Source organism: Rhinolophus sinicus, chromosome 17 (assembly GCF_057876585.1).
Source record: "Rhinolophus sinicus isolate RSI-liver-muscle chromosome 17, RSI-T2T, whole genome shotgun sequence".
Taxonomy (NCBI): Eukaryota; Metazoa; Chordata; class Mammalia; order Chiroptera; family Rhinolophidae; genus Rhinolophus; species Rhinolophus sinicus.
In genome coordinates this window covers 22980406-22997180 of record NC_142517.1, presented here as the reverse complement: position 1 = coordinate 22997180, position 16775 = coordinate 22980406, and positions in this window count along the sequence as shown.

Below are 16775 nucleotides of genomic sequence, written 5' to 3'. Positions count from 1 at the left end.
CTGCTTAAAAGTTTGTCGATTTTATTTATATTTTCAAAGAACAGCTCTTGGTTTCATTGATCATTTTTATTATTTTATTTATGTATTTTATTCTTAGACTCTTTTTTGTTTGTTTCTGTTCCTAGCTCTATTATTTTCTTTCTTGTACTCACTTTGGGCTTTGTTTGCTGTTCTTTTCCAGTTACCTTAGGTGTAAAGTTAGACAGGTGATTTGAGGTTTTTGTCGTGTCATTAGGTAGGCCTGCGTTGCTGTGAATTTCACTCATAGGACTGCTTTTGCTGTGTCCCAGATTTTTGGGTTGTTGCATTTTCATTTTCATTTGTCTCAAGATATATTTTGATTTATTCCTTGATCTCACTGTTTACCCATTCATTATTTAGTAGCATATTATTTAGTCGTCATGTGTTTGTGTGTTTTTCAGTTTTTTTATTGTAATTGATTTCTAGTTTTATACCACTGTGGTCAGAGAAGACTCTTGATATGGTTTCCATCTTCTTAAATTTATGGAGACTTGTTTTGTGGCCTAACATGTGGTCAATCTTGGAAAATGTTCCATGTGCACTTGGAAAGAATGTATATTCTGCTGCTTTGGGGTGTAATGCTCTAAAAATATTAATTAAATCTATCTGGTATAGTGTGTCATTTAGGCTGCTGTTTCCAGTTGATTTTCTGAAGATCTGTCCATTGGTGTCAGTAGGGTGTTAAAGTCCCCAACTATAATTGTGTTACTGTTGATTTCTGCCTTTATGTTGGTCAATATTTGCTTTACATATTTAGATGTTTCCTATGTTACTCGTAGGTGCATAAAGGCTTACTAGGGCGATGACCTCTTGTTGGATTGACCCCTTTATTATTATGTAATGTCCTTCTTGATCACTTACTATAGTTTTCATTTTAAAGTCTATTTTGTTCAATATGAGTATTACTACCCCTGCTTTTTGCTCATTTCCATATGCATGAAATATGTTTTTCCGTCCCTTTACTTTCAATCTAGGTATGGCTTTTGATCAGAAGTGGGTCTCTCTTGTAGACAACATGTGCATGGGTCTTGTTTTGTTATCCATTCAGCAACCCTATGTCCTTTAATTTGAGCATTTAATCCATTTACATTAAAATGATTATTGATAGGTACACAGTTATTGACATTTTATTATTCATACTTTTGGTATTCATTTGTTTGTTTGTTTTCTCCTTTCTTCTACTTAAAGAAGTCATCTTAACATTTCTTGTAATACTGGCTTAGTGGTAATGAATTACTTTAACTTTTTCTTATCAGGGAAGCTCTTTATCTCTCCTTCAGTTTTCAATGATAGCCTTGCTGGGTAGAGCAGTTTTGGTTGTAGGCCCTTATTTTTTATCAGTTTAAATATTTCCTGCTACTTCCTTCAGGCCTGCAAAGTTTCTATTGAGCAATCAGCTTATATTCTTATGGGAGCTCCTTGTAAGTATCTAGTTGTCTTTCTCTTGCTGCTTTTGTCTTTAACTTTTGCCATTCTAATTATAATGTGTCTTGGTGTGGGCCTATTTGGGTTCATCTTGTTTGGGACTCTCTGTGCTTCCTGTGCTTGTATGTCTATTTCCTTCACCAGGTTAGTCATTATTTCTTCCAATATGTTCTTGGTATCTTGCTCCCTCTCTTCTCCTTCTGGTACTCTATGATACGAATGTGAATGTTACACTTGATGTTGTCCTAAAGGTCCCTTAAGTTCTCTTTATTTTTCTTTTAATTCTTTTTTTTCTGTTTGTTGTTCTGATTGGGTGTTTTCTGCTACCTTGTCTTCTAAATGGCTGATTTGATCTTCTGCTTCATCTAATCTGCTGTTGATTCCTTTTAGTGAATTCTTCATTTCATTTATTGTATTCTTTATTTCTGACTGGTTCTTTTTTATGGTTTCTTTGTCTTTCTTTATGCTTACTATTTCTTTGTTGAAATTCTTGGTAAGTTCCTTAAGCATGTCTATAACCAGTGATTTAAACTCTGTCTCTGGTAGGTTGGTTGCCTCCATTTTATTTAGTTTTATTTCTGGAGGTTTCTCATGTTGTTTTTTGGGGGATATGTTTCTTTGTTTCCTCTTTCTGGCTGCATCTCTGTGTTTTTTCTATGTATTAGGTAGATCTATCTCTCTCAGTCTTTGTCTGGTAAACTTATGTAGTAGGTGTCCTGTGTGGTCCAGTGGCACAGTCTGTCTGATCACTTGTGCATGTGTTCCAGGAGTGTCCCTTGTGTGTGTTGTGTGTATTCTCCTGTTGTACTTGAGTCTTGATTGTTTTTGACATGTCGATGGGTGGGATCGACTCCCAAGCTGACTACGAGGATTGGCTACCCCCACATGTGTGAGCTGCTGTGTATGGGGTGACCCCTCACAGGGGAATCTCTGTGGATTCTTGTGCCTGTTGAGACCACCTTTTGGGTATGCTGATTGTGGGCTACCAGGTAGTGCTCTGGTGTGATCTGAGGCTGACTTCTGGGGGTGTTGTTTTTAGTGACTCTTATGAAGGGCTCCTGTGAATGTCAATTTCAGCCTTCCCTGTGACTAATCAGGGCTATCTGATAGGAGCTACAAAGCTACATGTGGTTGGTTGCTGCTTGTGCTGGACCTAGAGGCATGTGGGTTGGCCTGACTCTGATCTGAGGTAGGTTGCCATCAGTAGTGAACTTGGGACAGCTTAGCAAAAGGCCCATGACCCCCTTGGCCTTTTGAAACCTACCAGCTTCCCCTAAGGCTCAGCCATTGAAACAGCCTCCTTAGGTGCAATGGCTGGGCTGGTTGAGCCAGTGTTGAAAGTGCCTTTGATGATGCAGCACTAGCTGGGTGGGTGGGGTCCTATGGAGTCATGAGGAGTGACTGGTGGTTTTTACAAGGTTAATGCAGATTAAATTCTTTCACCTGTGCCCTGCCTGTGGCCACTTTGAAAAATGCCCTGAGTACACTGCAGCATGCCATGACTTTCCTGGGGCCCACTGATCCCCAAGAACCACCCAAGAGAAGCTACAGCTGAAGTTGTGTGTCACTGCCCACCAGCAAAAGTTCTATGGGAAGCCACGGGTTATCCACTGCTGTAAAAGCCTTTCGCAGCTTGTGGGGTGGGGCTGGCCACCCAAGAGTGGGTGGCCCTAAACAATGTAGCACTAGGTGGGCGGGGAGGAGTTTCAGGGAGTTACAGGGTGTGTGAGGTGGTTTTTACAAAATTAATGCAGTTTTGGTTCTTGCACCAGTGCTAGGCCCATGACCACCTTGCAAAAATACCCTGAGGATACTGTGGGCCAGCCACTGCTTGCCTCAGGCCCACAGATCACTGAGAGCTTCTCAAGAGCAGCTGCAGCATGGGTGTGGCTCACTGCCCACCCGCACGATTTCTTCTGGCCCCTGTGTATCATCTACTGCTGTGAAAGACTTCTGCTATTTGTGGGATGGGGCAGGAGCACAGGAGCCTGGAGTGCCCTGGGTGATGTAGTACTAACAGTGGGAGGCAGGGACCCAGCGTGTAACCAAGGTGGTGCGCATGTGCAGATTTTACCAGACTACTGTGGTCTCAGATTTGTCCCTTTGGGGGAGGGTTCAACATGGAAAAGATGGTGCCCGCCTGTAGGCTTCCTGTGACGTGGGCAGTGGTTTTTATCCCTCTCACCCTTGCCTAGAAGCCACACAACTTAGTCTTTCCAGGTGTGTCTCTGGCACCTCTTGAGATGGCAATCCTCCACCAGATACCAGGTGAGTGTTTGCAAGTGAGGAGTCTGTATGAGGGCCCTTTAAGAATGCATCTGGGTTTCCAGCCATCCTTCATCTCACCAGGATGGACGCATAGAGTCCTCACTGATTTTCACTGCCAGCTGTTGTGGGAACTCCTCTTCCTGGCCCAGGACCTCAGGGCTGGGGAACCCAGTGTGAGGATGGGACCCCAACCTCTTCTGGGGGACCTCTACCACTGTGGTGTCCCTCCTGGTATTCAACCACTATCTGTGGGTTTGCGGTCACCTCATTTTGTATACCCTCCCCTCTTACCACCCACAATGTGGCCTCTTCTTTATATCCTTACTTATAGAGATTCTGTTCAGCTAGTCTTCAGGTCATTCTTGAAGTTGATTGTTCTATAATTCATTATTAATTTTTGTGTGATCCTGGGAGGCAGTAGGCATAGCATTTACCTAATCCACCATCTTGACCTTCTCCTCCAAGTCATCTTAGATTTTATTTGGGATTATGTTGGATCTACATATCAATTTAAGTGATATTGACTTTTTAGCAACATTTGTTCTTCTAACCTATCAATATAATATCTCCATTCATTTAAGACTTCTTTAATTTCTCACATTAGTGTTCTATAGTTTTCAGTGTTTAGGTTTTGCTCATGTTGCTAAATTATTCCTGACGTGATTTTTTTTTGTGATAAGTGCCTCATAATGCATTGTTATTTAATGTAATATGATTATTTCTTTACCTGAAACTAAAATGCTGCTTATGAGAGTATAATTCTGACTTTTATAGTATATTGAAAAATGTTTAGCATGTCTCTATTTTTCTTGTACTGCATAATACATAAATTCCCCCAGGTTTTCTCACTTTCAAAGAAACTTTACTCAAGCATTATGTATATTTTTTGCCTTTTATTTTGTGTGAACACATCAATTATTACATTGGGTTTCGTCTTCTCATTAGCCTGTACAAGGAAGGTGATATCATTAGAACTTACATGTAAAGAAATGCAGGCACAAATACCAGAAAGCAATATTGGTGCTCATACAATTAATGACTTTTAGATTATTACCAGTATGATAAAACAATAAACAAATAAAATAGTATTTAAAATGTTCTAGATAACTCATAATGTCTCTGTTGCTGAGAAATGGATTTAGATTGCACTGTTTCAATAACACGACAATATAGGATAGTTATCCATATGGGATAGCTAGTCCTTCCTTGCACTGATCTGATTCTGAAATATATTAAACACTTGACTCTTATTTAAGGTGATGTGACTTGTATTATGAAAATTATTTAAAAATTGGGAAAATACATTCAAATAATACCACTTTATAATTTTCTTATCACACTTTCTCAGACTTTTTTTTGCCATAAAATTTCTTTGAGCTGAATGAATTTGAATCAGTGCCCTGTCATTTACTTAGGAACATTGTTTATGTGTCTCTGTTTCCTTGTTTGTAAAATAAAAGTAATAAAACCTGAATCATAAGACAGTTGTAAGGATTAAAGGAGAAAGCATTTAAAGTTCCTGTGACATAAAAGATGCCAGAAATATTAATTTCCTTCTTTTCTTGACCCTCATGAGTAAGAGAAAAAAATACTTTAGCTAATTTTGTTTAGAAGCTAATTGTGGTTAAGTAATAGAAAAGACAGAGAAAGACAAATACCACATGATCTCACTTATATGTGGAATCTAAAGAACAGAATCAATGAACAAACAAAAGGGAAATAGACTCAGAAATATAAGGAAAAACAAAACAAAACTGATCGTTGCTAGATGGGAGGGGGTGGGGATGGGAGAGAAGATAAAGGGATTAGAAAGTACAAATTAATAGTCACAATTTCCATGATTGGATACATTTTAAAGTTTTATGTGTAGTTTTAAACATTATTTTAGTCTTTATGAATTCAATGTCATGATAGGAAAATCTCACAAATATAAATCCTGTTTTTTGATACCCCGCACATTGATACTGTATCAACACTTTCCTAGGTACTATTTAACTCACTTAATTCAGGATGATTGCATGAGTAGATGCTGAAGACTTTCCTTCCTTTCATAGAGTTAGCATTGATTGGAAATAAGTGCTTCAGAATAGAATGGGTGGTATAGTGTAAGCTAGAATAGTAATCAGTTAAGTGTGGCATAAATTCGATTATAATTTGCCTTATAGTATAAACTATAATTAGGCAAAAATTGGATTACAATTTCAGTTTGTATAATGACTGTAGTAAAAAAAATATATATAATTATATATATATATATATAATGTTTAAGTACAGTGATTGTTTTTTCTGGGTTTTTCTATTCCAATTCTGTTATAGTTTCTACTTCTGTCCCCCCCACTTTTAAACTTACAATATACACTTTTTCATGCAATTTCCACATAATGTCATTTTCTATGATTAGCAAACAACTTGGTAAAGAGAAGAGAACTACAATATCAACCTTTAGATGTGGGCAAAACTAACAGTCACCTCCCTTTCAGCTCTGCTTTGACTTCAAGTCACTTAAACTCTTCCTGAAAACAATTTTGTGTCAATATACCCATATAATGTGAACACCATCCATATTAAAAATGTTAAAACCTTAATGTAGTTAGGAGAATAAAACTCCTTAAGTAGTTAGGAGAGTAAATCAAGATGATATTTCTGATCATATTATTTTTAATATTCAGAATGAATGACCAATAATTAAATTGCATTTTGTAGTTTTTGATCAAGGAAAGAGCATAAGTTGAAAGCATTTGTGTTACATTTCCAGGCTTCCTCAGATATTGTTCTTAACTCCTACTGATTTTCAGTATTCTATGTTGCAATTGCCAACACATATAAAGATGTTTGTTTTAAGCTATTGATTTGCTAGAGTCATTAAAATTCCTTGAGTTTGAAAAATAACAAAGAAAATTATCTAATAACTGCTAAGTATTATCAAGTTAAAAGTAATTGCTACATTTTTAGTGGCATCTTTTGAAAGTCATTTCTTATTTATTCAACAGTTTCAGCACATTGTTACAAACTTTAGATACCAGAAACACAGCATAAATTATGTTCTATGTTTGTCTTTCCTGAAATTCCATTCATATCTGAGTAAACATTTTCTGTCTTTCTAAAATCATTTGACAGAACATTATCCACTGGGTTCTGATTCACTTCAGTGTACTGTATTACAACTTTGCTTTTAGAGGTTATTTGATATCCAAGAACTAATGTCCCTTAAAAAGCTTTTTTATTTGTTTTTTGGTAATCTGTTTCCCTATTGAGTAAAACCTTAAAACTCTTCTGACTAAAGGACATTTGCCTTAAGATTTAAAAATTATTTGGTTCCTTTTCAAACCTAGAAAAATAAATAAAAATAAATAAAAAAATATGAGACCTCATTCTGTTATTCATTTGGAATTATAATAATACATCAAATTAATTCAGCCTTTATTTAGATTATAAAGTAATTGTGGTAGTATTCCTTTTTCAAAAAGTCTGCACCTTCCCTTTTCTGTTGTTGTGATTATAGCCATTTTGTGATAAAGATACAAAAGCATTTCCTTGCTTGTGGTCACATAGTCCTGATTAGTGGAAAACAGTGTCCAGGTCCTCAGATTCTCAAAGCCCCTCTTTCCACAAGATTTCACTGCCAAGTCCAACCTCCAGTCATTTTTGTTGTGTGGTTTCCTTTTCATGTCCCCGAGTAAGCAAGGCTAATGCAGCTCTCTGTTTGTGCAGCTGAGGGAAGTGAAGTGAAGGGGTCACCAGGGTTGAGATGAAGCAAAACTCTTAGCACTTTGCTCACCAGGCTGCTGCTGAGCTCTTCCCTCCTGCTGCCTTTGAAAACACACTTCATGAAAGTAACTCCTTCCATTCTAAGTGTTCAAAGTTGGGCCGATCTTGTGGAGTTTAATAAACAGAAAAAGATCATTAGCTTCCTGTGAGCAATTTGCAAAGGGTAGTAGGAAAAAACAATGAGCATTAATGTGTCTTATGGGTGTTCAGGATGTGGTGACAGATAAATGATCACAAGTAATTAATACCTATCTACGTAGATGCGAGAGATAGCTAATGGATAGATGGGTGATTAGTGAACTGTCTTACCTCTTGCTAAGAATGGTTTCTTCATAAATACAATGGGAGACTGTATTAAAATTCTTCCACAATCACTTACCCCAAAATTGTATTTTTAGAGAAGTGTTTTAATAAAATAATAAAAATCAGAACATATTGAGAGAACTGACATTTAGAGCAAACACTACAAAAACATGCAAAAGAAATGTGTTATTCTGAAAGTGAAGCTTAGGCAAACTATAAACTGGGAATCATCAAAGTGAAAAAATGTTATCTAGATATGAGTCACTTCACATAACTTTGTTGGATTTTAGAACTGCGGGTCTGTCACATTTGTGTGTCATTTTAGAAAGCAGCACTTTGATCCCAAATTTCTTTTCCAGAAATATACCATTAAAATATGTTTGCCTAATAGAATCCCTGCTGATAAGATTAGAATATAGCATATCATTATAATAATTAATGAAATTATGTTTTACAAACATACTAACAAATCTCAACTAAGTATAATAATATATGTGCAATATCCTATGCAATTGAAGTTTAGCTTTTAACTTATGCATTTTGTTTAATAAAATTCTACCAAAACTATTGCTTTTACAAAGAACAACACTTTTGTATACATTCATGGTACTTGGCAATATAATTATTTTCCCTATGTAATATTTTATTTATGGAAATAATGTAATATAAGTACTGTAGAAATTCACTGCACATTCCAAGAAAAAGCTAACTTCTTCCTCACTCCCCCATCTATACATTTGTGTCCACATCATTCAAATAAAAGATATTCAGGCTGAACTGAAGTTAAAAGTGAAAGGTAGAATGGGTAGGGTTGACAACAGCCTCTGTCTCAGCATCATTCCTCAGATTGATCTTCACGTACTCCACTTCACTCAGAGAAATGCCCCGAAGTACAATTGCTAATTTGTATGGTAGTTGCACATTTAGTTTCAAAAGAAACTACCAAATTGTATTAAAGAGTGGTTTTATCATTTTACATTCCCACCAGCAGCGTATGGATAACGGATTCCCAAATCCTCATCAGCATTTGATGCTGTCACTAGTTTTTAATCTTAGTCATTCTGATAGGTGTGTAGTGATATCTCACTTTATTTTTAATTTTCATTTTCCTAATGGCTAATGATGTTTAACATCTCTTCCTGTGCTTATTTGCTCTCTGTATATGCTTTTCAGTGAAATGTCTGTTCATGTCTTTTGTCCATTTTCTAATTGGCTTGTTCTATCGCTGTTGAGTTTGAGAGTTGTTTATATATTTTAGATGTTCCCTTTGTTAGGTATGTGTTTTGCAAATATTTCCCCTCAATAATTTGTGTACAAGTATTTGCACATATGTTTTCATTTGGATATATACTCAGGAGTGGAATTACTGGATCGTACAGTAATCTATGTTTAACATTTTGAGGAACTGACAAAAAATTTCCAAAGTGGCTACACCATTCTACACTCTAACAAATTTTTCCACATCTTCACCACTACTCATTATTATCTGTGTTTTTCATTACAGCCGTCTTAGTGAATATGAAGTAGCATCTCATTATGTTTTTCATTTGCATATTCCTATGGCTTATTATGTTGAGCATATTTTCAATGTGCTTTTTTGATCATTTGCATATTTTCTGTGGAGAAATGTCTATTCAGAATCTTCGCCCATTTTTTTAGTGGGCTATTTATGTTTCTGTTATTGAGTTGTAACAGTTATTTACATATTTTTTAATACAATCCTCTTATCAGATAAAGATTTACAACAATTTTCTCCTGTTCTGTTGGTTATAGTTTTGCTTTCTTACGATGATATAATTTATAGTGTGAAAGTTTTCAATGTTGATGAAGTCCAGTTTATCTAATATTTCTTCTATCTCCTGTACTTTGGTGTCATATCTCAGAAGGCTTTGCCTAATACAAGATTATAAAGGTTTATTCCTATGTTTCCTTCCAAGAGTTTTGTAATTTTAGCCCTTATAGTTAGGTCCATGATTATTTTGAGTTTAGTTTTATGTATGTTATAAAGAAGGGTTTCAACTTCTTCTTCTTTTTCTTTTTTCTTTTTTGCATGTAGATATCCGCCGTTTGCAAAACTATTTGTTGAAAAGATTTTTCTTTCTCCATTGGAAGGCCTTAGCCTCCTTGTTGAAAATCAATGGACCATAAATGTAAAGGTTTATTTCTGACTCTCAATTCTATTCCATTGATCTATATGTCTATCCTTAAGGCAGTGCCACACTGTCTTAGTAACTGTAGTTTTGTCGTCTTAAAATCAGGAAGTGTAATTACTCCAACTTTGTTCTCCTTTTTCAAGATTGTTTTGGATATTCTGAATTCTTTTGATTCTACATGAATTTTGTCATCAACTTGTTAAATTCCAAAAAACAAAACAAACCAAGAAAAGCACAACTGGATATTCATAGGAATTATATTGAATCTGTAGATCAATTTTTAGAGTATCACCATCTTAACATTAAATGCATGACAACTGATTTTTGACACATGTGCCTACATACTCATAATCCAACTGGGAATGTCTGATCTTCTCAATAAATGGTGCTGGACCATAGACCTGAATGCTGTAGGCAAAACTGTAACACCTCTAGAATAAAACACAAAAAAGACCTTAAGTTAAGCAAAGATTTCCTAGCTATAACATCAGAAGCATAATTCACAATAAATAAAATTTTTAAACTTAGGCTTCAATAAATAAAATGAACTTCAAATGACACCCTTAAAAAATGGAAAAGATTAACACATGGGGAGTACTGCAATGGATACTGACTCTTTACCTGTTTAATGGATTCTTTTTCGTCATTTAGATCCCTGAATCAAAAGGAGAGTTGGTTCCTTTGTAATGCCTGTTCTTTAAACTCTCATTATTTTGTGTTTTAGTCACTGACATACTTCAATTTATCTGTATATTCTTAGTTGACTTTCTTTCCCATTAGCCTCCTTAACATAGATTAGTTTAATACTAATGCTTAAGCAATGTTCAACACAGTTGTATTATAGCCCCATATAATACATCTATCATGTTATCCTGCCATTTTTGTAATGATGGGCATTGTTTGAGCAGGAAGTATGGTCTGCATATACAGATATGGTTAAAAAGGCCAATTTTCACAAATGACTATTATGCTTTGGATTGTAACTATAGTCTTTCTCCAAATACCTGTCACTAAAGTCACTACCCATGTGTCCATCGCAATCGCTACCTGTCTCCTGGCCACATATTTTGACTGCAAGCTTTGTTTAAACATACAGCTGATCAAAATTTCTCATGGCTATAGAACATTTGGTTCTGTTGGTTACACTGATGTTCCTTCCACCTGTTATGTGTGGCATGTGACTGAGCTTCAGTGAATCTCTACACATGATTTTTTGCTCTCTAGTTACACTTACCCATTTTTATCTTCAACACTATAACTAATGCTTATTGTACTGCCAATGTTTTTATATGTCCAACTCCACAGTTTTAACTTATTTTCTGATAAAAGGTTCTTTACTGTAGTAGGCTAGTGATAATGTTCAAGGGTATTCAACAGGTCGCAGAGAAAGGGGCTTCATGTGCCATTTTTCTTTTCAATAAGCAATATACATATACAGTGCCTTTCATTGTATTCTCATATTTTTATGATTTAAAATAGATATATTAAATAATTTTTTAAAAAATCTTAGCTGATGCTCACTGTTATTTCATGTCTTTAATTTTGGATGGTATTTCTTCAAAAACTAACCTTATATAGCAGGAGGGTGGCATACTCATGACTTAAACCAAAGGTAAGATTCAAAATGTTGGCTCTTGATTATAGTTTATTTGTTCTAACTAAGATGATCGTGAGAATAATTTTGATGATGATGATGATGTTAAAATGACTTTTGTTGTGGGGGGAGTGTGGGCATCTTATTCTTGAATGCCATCCTGGAAACTCTGTGCTGGAATTACAGAGGCCAGAACAGTATTCTGGAAACTGATCTATAAAATAGACATCAATCACCAGAATAATGAAATGCATGCTATGTATTATAAGTTTATTGTTTCAAATGGTAACATTTTAGATATGCTTCATATATCTCTTTAATACAGTTAGCTAAATTAAATTTTCATCAGATACTTTTCTTAAATCAATAGGCAATTCCAGCTGATATGAGGTCATTCCTTTTCAGAGTATACCTCATCAGAAAGAGAAGAGAAGAGTAAATTTAGGGGTTATAAGTATATGATGCTATGCTGGTAAATGATAATTCTGTCTCCTATGCACCATCCATCACTCTGGGGTCTGAGGAGCATAGAAGATTGTTTCTGTTGACCATACTGTCATCCAATCATTGTATTTTTACTTCTCTCTTAAAACATATATTTAGTTGTGACTATAAACACTTCCACGTTTGCTTAACAAAGAGAAAATATAAATTATAATGAAAGCCCTCAAATATGGCATTTTTTGCATGTAATTTTTGCACATAATAAGTGTTTCATTATTAACATAATTTCAAACCTTTGTTAATACTCATAAGAATACATTGACTATTTTTAATTAACTAAGGTCAAAAGGGTAATACATTGAATTTAATATAAATGGAGCTAGATTGTGGTGGAATATACCATGAAATTCTGTTTGTTTGTTTGTTTGCTTGCTTGTTTGTTTTTTTAAGAATAATTGAATAGAACCATGGATTTTCTGCTCTGCCTTTAAAAAGTATGACTTTTAGTTAAAACAATTGTTCTCAAGCGATCCCATTCCCTGCCCTATGATAGTATGTTAGAGAGTTGATTTAGTGCCAGGATTTGAGGCCCAAAACTAATGAGCCTGAGTCTGTATTTATTCACAGTCAATGATGGTGATAGCATTTATGCCTTATGAGAAAGGCTAGATTATGGAATAAAGTTGGAGTAGAAAAATATTAGCCAATGCAGTAGATAATTATTGTAGAAAAAGTTTTGTATCTGACAACAAAAAATACTACAATTTTCTTATATTTTGATCATGAATACTTAATTATTCCTCTACCATGTTGGATCAAAGTATAACTTGAGTTCCATAATATACATATTTACTTCTTTAACAAGCTGTTGCTGTGAGAATGGCTTTAATCAACAATTACCTCAGATGATGATGCTTGAAAACTTCCTTAAAACACAGATATATAGCATGCAAATAAATTTTGAATATCTCAAAATTTTTATAACTTTAATACTTTGTCTTACTGCAAAATAGATATCATTGTAGAATATTTAGAAAATAAAATTAAGCAAAATAAAAATCCCTAAAATCACTCATAATCTCACTACCCAGAGAAAATCGCTGTTTTTCAGATCTTTTATATCATTAAAGTTTAAAACATGAACCCAAATTTCTCTAACAAAACTGGATTGATGGGTATATTTCATTATATTCTACTGTTAAAAACTCTGATTAAATTCAAGTATCTCTGTACTTCGTTTACCTTTAGGTAAAGATGTGGGTATGGTAACCTCTCCAATTTTTTTTTTTGGTTTTTGCCTTCACTTTTTATATAGGAATGCAAGTCTACTCAAATTGCAACAAAGTTATGTCTGAGTTTATACTAGTGGTTACCCCATTTGCTCTTTTAAGGTGGTCTTTTGCGTTCCTTGCTATGCAGTCATTGGTATCACCATGTCCTACTGGTACTACCGTATCCCACCAGACTGTTGCAGTACATTTCTGTGCCCACCAGGATTCTCTATGGCTCCACTGGGAATTGTCACCAATGTCATGGGATCTTAAAGGGCAAATTATGCAGGAAATTCAATGGCATAGAGAAAAAGCCTGCCTTTGCTCTCTTTATGTTATGGTCTGTTAGAGGGATATTGAATGAATATCGTTACAAGTCAGTGTTGCAAGAGGGAAATAGTAACACAAATGAGTAAAAATAAAACAGTAAAAGTAGTAACACAAAATAGTAAAACAATAAAATGCAGCCATTTAAACTGACATTTATATCCATTATGGTTTAGTACACTATTAAATGAGCAAATCATCACATTGTCAGGCCTTGTGAAGTTGGAATGACATGCTCTGAAGGTGCTCCAGGCCCTGACTCAACACAACAAAAGAGAGTGAACACAACATACCATGTGATGGTGTGTTTTACTATATGAGGAAAAGAAGATGACCGAAGAGGATTTGCCCAATCCAATTCTTCACACTAAAATCTCTGCCTGTCCTCTAACACTGTGACCTAGCTGTCCCTGAGGACTCCGTCTTGTTCTTGACCTTTTTCACATCTCCTTTTCCTTGACAGGGTGCAATGAAAATATTAGGGGAAACCTGAGTTTCCTCTATAGTGTGCCTAGGTTAATGTAGACCTTAAGCCTTACTTGAAAAAAGCTCAGGCGCTGATTTGAAGTTTAAGTTAAATGACATTTTGTTCTCAAGTGCTTCCACAGATCTACTAAAGCCTTTATGTAGTTTCTCACATTTATCCTTCCAGGATACCAGGCTCCTGATGATAAAAATTATTGTGTTCCCTTTTAAAAATATGTTTTCAAGTTTTTTTTCCCCCCAGAGATTGGAGATAGGTCTGGATGAGTGTTAACAAACATTCCGGGAAACACGTGTGATCAGGCAGGTGTGGAAAACATTTTTTCACAACTCTTATTACCTTTCCTTTGTTTGTAGACCTCAGTTTATAGCGCTGGCTGGACTTTAGAATCACCTGGACCTCAATCCCAGAAATTCTAGTTTGATTACTCTGGAGTAGGCATTGGATTTAAAACAAAACAAAACAAAACAAAACACTCTTTAGGTAATTCTAACACGGTCAGTACTGACAAACATTAACTTAGGAGATACAGATATCAGATGCTTTGTAGTCATAGTAACTGTTCTGTGAGTATCCTTTGGGGCATCTAATATAGATTTTTTCAGAAAGTCAAGATTGCCTTTAGAATTGAAATTTGCCAGGCAAATTTGAAGTTCTTTTAAGAAAATGATTTTTCATAGTTTTTGAAATAAATTATTGTTTCTTTCATCCCTCATGTCTAAACACGTTGAGAATCAAATTATCTTTATCTGCTATGCTTCCAGCTTTAAAAGAAAAGTGGGCATGTTTGCTTGCTGTGTTTTTGAGTATGAAACTATATGATTAGATCCACTTTAGGATTTGGGGGTATGAAAATATGTCTGAAATAGCTGCTATTTAGGTTGCAGCAGCAGCCATAACTTAAAACATGCAAACCCACAATGAGGTGATTTAAGGACTGATTTTTTTCCACTTGCTGTTGTTGGGACCAAGTCAAAATTTGTCAGTCTTTGAATGAGCCCTATGGATGTATTTGCTCTGGCATTGCTCACCAAACTAAGTCTCCCACTTTGGGCAAGAAGCTCACTACATTTATTCTTACTGGTTGACAGTTTTATTTGTGGTCCTGATTTAAAATGGAGAAATTGAGCCCAGCCCTTAAACCATTGATTTTGGCAAAACTACTTTGGACAAGATAGAGAAGGCTAAAGGAGAGGCTGAAATTTCTCCTCAATAAACCTTTCCTTTGTAAAGTTGGCAAACTGTAACATACTAAATGGGGGACCAGTTCAAATACATTGTTCAATGCCAGCATGAGCTAGAATTTCTTTACCAGTAAACACAGTAGCTCCTTGTCACTGACAGTATCAGTGCTTTTCGGCCACATATCCCAGAATAACCTCCTTAAACTTTGAAGTTTTATAAATATTAATTTGTGGCTTTGGTTTACTTGTGGGGAGCCATATGTGGCTTCATAGGTGATTGATAGCTGTTTGCAAGCTTTTTTCTTCCAGGTACAACTTAGAATATTGAGTTAGCAATTCAAAAATATTAAAGAATAACCTCAAAGTGAACAACTTGTGTTTGTAAGAACAAGAAAGAAAAGGTCTTCTCTAATTATTACACATTTCATCTTTGCCCTCCTGGTTTATGAACACCAAGGTCAAAATGATTTAAAAAGAAAAAAAGACAGGGAGAAAATATGTCATTCATGTACTGAAGGGTTTATCAGAAAGGAGACTGGCAACAAATAAGAGTGACACTAGAGAAATTATAAATACTGTACTCAATTAAGCATCATTTTTATGTCATTATTGAAATGTAAAGAGAAAATTAAGGAAAAGAGTTTATGAGTGAGACTCAAACTCTTCTTTTCTTTTTTAATAATTCAAAATACCTTCATTTCAGTAGCATTCCGTAGGTTATGCTAGGTCATTTCACCAAAAACTACTTCGCAATGCTTCCCATATTTCCAGACCAGTCATAAAAGAATGCTGGGTATACCAGACACTTGACAGCTGTGAAATGCTAGGCCCATTTCCTGGTCTTAGCAGGGTGACCTGTGGATTTATCAGTTAGTCCTCCACCTTTGATGGACATCAATGGAACTGCTCCAAGTGCCACCCTATGAATTAACTGTTGAAAATATGTGGTCTTGATAAGATACATTCAGTGCTCTACAAATATTTACAACATGTCAATTTATCATGAGCTAGCATCATTTTGGATGCTAGGGATAACTCAAGTGAACACAACAAATAACAGTCACTTTCTTGTGTAGATTATATTTTATTAAGGGAATAGAGAGACAATATGCAACAGCTATTATAATAAATAAATAAATAAATAAATAAATAAATAAATAAATAAGAAATTGCTTAGTTTTATGGAATAGAAATTGTGCAGGGATAAGGGCATTTCAGAGTGTGGAGGTGATAGTAGTTTACAATGTTCAATAGTGTGGTCAGGGTAGGAGTCTTTTAAAGAGCATAATGTGGTAAAAACTTGAAAAAAGTGAGTGGGAGAGCCATCTGGATATCTGGGAGAGGAGTGTTTCACACAGAAGGAAAAGCAACCTTGCGGTATAGAAATGTGAATTGCTAGTTTCAACAGCAGGAAAGAAAATCAAGGGTTTAAAAAAGGGGGAGTAGAAAATTATATGCAAAAGGCAGGCAGGTGATTGAACAGTGTGTGCTGTGTTAAGGTGTTTACACTTCATCCAATAGGAGTCAGGCTAT